This window comes from Puma concolor, chromosome E2 (genome assembly GCF_028749965.1).
Source record: "Puma concolor isolate L17-30 chromosome E2, mPumCon1.1.hap2, whole genome shotgun sequence".
Classification (NCBI taxonomy): domain Eukaryota; kingdom Metazoa; phylum Chordata; class Mammalia; order Carnivora; family Felidae; genus Puma; species Puma concolor.
In genome coordinates this window covers 6,952,591-6,955,767 of record NC_141681.1, presented here as the reverse complement: position 1 = coordinate 6,955,767, position 3,177 = coordinate 6,952,591, and the positions used below count along the sequence as shown (strand labels likewise).

General features: G+C 51.2%; 1 long non-coding RNA gene across 1 annotated transcript in view; it reads left to right on the top strand.

The window, feature by feature from the left end:
• LOC147573337 (uncharacterized) overlaps positions 1–3,177 on the top strand; it is a 202,410-nt gene that overhangs the window by 156 nt on the left and 199,077 nt on the right. The window lies entirely within an intron of this gene.

Sequence of the window (3,177 nt, the reverse complement as noted above, 5' to 3'; positions counted from 1 at the left end):
GTAAGGACACGGCTAGCGGTGCCGGGGTGAGAGGGACTTGACACGGGGAAAGAGACGTCTGAGGGCCTGGAGGAGGCCCGAGCGCCGGCCGCTGCGGCTTCAGCCGGGCCCTTCGGAGCGGCCTGCGGCGGCCGGTGGCCGAATATCGCCGCTCCTCACGGACTCCGTCCTGCCGCGCGTCGCCGACTCAGTCGGGCCGGCGAGACCTTTGAGACGCTTGCCCCACCGTCCCGGCTGGACCGAGTCTATCACGTATACCACTTCCTCCCACGTTCACGGTCACCCCGTGCGGCGGCTGGGTAAACTGAGGCACGGGGAGGCCGCTCAGCTGGCCCAGAGTCGGAGGGAGGGAGGGAGGCAGGCGTGTGCAGACCCCGCCCCCCACATCCGGCTTCGGCAACGCGTGGGAAACTGCGCGGGAAACTGCGCGGGTGTGCGCGTCTTCGAACCCGAACGGGCCTTCTGTGGAAGCGCCGGGCGTGAAAGCGAAGGCGCGAGGACAGGGCGGCCACCTGTCTTAAAGGATTGGAGAGACGGTGGCCTCGGCGCTGCGTGGCCCGCCCGGGGCGAGCCCCACACCGTTCGCAGGTGCCGCGCGCTGGAACACACCCGGCCTGACAGTACCATTTCCGCGGGCAGCCCGCGCAACGCCGGGTCCTCCGCGCTGGGTACTTTACCTGCGCGACTTCACCTAATCCTCACGAAGAAAATGTCGTTGTCGCGTCGGTAGGGAACGTGACGCCCGGAGACGTTCAGGGACTTATCCAGAGTTCACACAGCCAGGAAGTGTTAGAGCCGAGATTCTGGAAACTGGGGGAAAAGATGCCCCCCCCTCCCTCCCGCAGGTTTTCTCAGCGGGGTCAGCAAAGCCATCCTAACATGGTAAGTGGTTACAGAAACTCAAGTGCGCGACTCTGGGCTACAGCCGTGGATGAAGACACAAGACCTCGCTTCCCTGGAGCCGCCCTGAGGGGGTGTGCCGCGGAAGGAAGAAAACGACGATGTGATGGCGTGACTTTGAGGGTTACTGTAGGTCAAGGGGCCCAGGATGGCTCTCGTCAGATGATAGTGCTGTAAGGATTAAAAGTTGAGGAAAACCTGTTCCGTGAAGACTTGGAGATAGAGTGTTCTAAGAGGAGACCACAACTGTAAAGGTCCTGAAGTGAGAACAAGACAGGAGTTGTCGTAATTTACCCAGTGGAAACAGCAGAGGTAATCGTGTTAGGGGTGGAATTGTGTCCCTCCAAAACTAATCAAGAGTTTGGTCTTGGAATGGGACTGTGTTTGGATATACAGGGCCTTTGAAGAGGCGATAAAGTTACCGTGAGGCCCTTAGGGTAGGTCCTAATCCAACCCGACCGGTGTCCCTGTAAGAAGAAATTTGGACACCCTAAGAGACCCCAGGGTTGCATGCGTCCGGAGGGAACACCGTGTGAGGACACAGAAGATGGCCATTTGCACACAAGGAGAATGGCCTCAGAGAAAATCACTTCTGCTGACGCCTTGGTCTTGAACTTCTAGCCTCCAAAACTGTGAGAAAATAAAGTTTTGTTTAAGCCACCCAGTCTGTACTACTTCGTTGTAGTAGCTGGAGCAAACTCATAGGCCACATAATTAATGACAGATAACAATTGTGATAAGAACCCTGTAAGAAAAATATGGGGTTCATGAGAGTATGACAAAGGCACCTAAGCCTTTCTGGCCTGGTAAAGCAGAGACTCTTAAAGGTATGATGTTAAAGTTGAGATCTGCAAGAGGAGGAGCTGGCCCGGGGGAAAGCCTTCCAGTCCATCTTAGTTTTGTGCTACCATCACTCCCACACATCCATGGAACACATTTGTGGGCCTGCCGACTACTGACTCCCATCTCGTTCATGTTTCCTTAGTGACCTATCTTGGGGTTACGTATTCCAGGCCCCTTGGAGATGAACATACGTACCTTAGAAATGCCCACCAAGGCTGGGATGCTTGGGAGAGGCTTGTTTCGGCCTCCCGTGAATCTCTTAGAGATAACATAACCTCTCCGCCCCACTTTTCAAAAAATGTTTATTTATTTATTTTGAGAGAGAGCGAGCATATGTGTGTGCGGGGAGAGGCAGAGAGAATCCCAAGCAGGCTCCGTGCTAGGAGTGCAGAGCTCAAACTCACCACCTGTGAGATCATGACCTGAGCCGAAATCATGAGTCAGACGCTTAACCGACTGAGCCACCCAGGCGCCCCCCTTTCTCTTCTTGATACAGGTGGTGCCAACAGATCCTATTAAGGATTATCTGTCAGCTGTGTGCAAGCTGTTTGAGGTGCATTTGAACCCTTTCATCTCAGTACATTGCTCTTCTGCATGTCCCTTCCCTTTATAAATTCGGTAGACTAAGGTCTGGATTTTGCAGAGAATAACTGCAGCTGCTGTGGGTTATCTTCTGCCTGATTCCACCTTGTCAGTAAGTTACCTTGAATAAAACTCTGTGAACTGTATGAAGTGGCCTGCTTTGTTTTCCAGTCTCAAAGTGCCTTCTCGGTTTGGGGGGTATACTTTACTGTCTCTCTTCCACCTTATAACATTTCGTCTCGCAGAACTGAAATTCTGTACCCATTAAACACTCTCCATTCCCTCCTCTCCTGTAACCACTATTGTATTTTTTATCTCTGATTTTGACTTCTGTTCAGAATTTTGAAAGTTCTTGGGAGCAGAGGTGAAGAAGTGACCCAGTCTCCTGTCTGCATCCAGGAAACAATGCTGACTCTGAACTAGATCTTGAAGAATGAGCACATGTCTTGACAGCTTAAGAGGAAAACAGTTCCTGGCAGAAATAAGAGCATATATACATCAGCTAAGGGTGCTAGGAGCTCCACACCTTCCCTATGGACTTCTGTTGCACACTGGATTCTGATTCATTTTCATAAAACATTGTCTTCATCATGTCACTCTCCTGCTCCAAATTTTATAGTAACTGTTATTGTCTGAGAGATAAAGGTCAGATTCTTCAACCTGACCCTCAAATTTCTACATTTTTATTTGACAGTGAAAATACATATAATTAAAGTAGTCCCCAAAGTCTCTTCCCACCCATCAAAATGTAATGAGAAGTGATATAAGAGTAATAGTGTAATTTTAACTTTGAATTAAACCACCTGACTGGGAAGATGACTCCTGGATCCCTCTATGTTCCTAAGTTCTGGA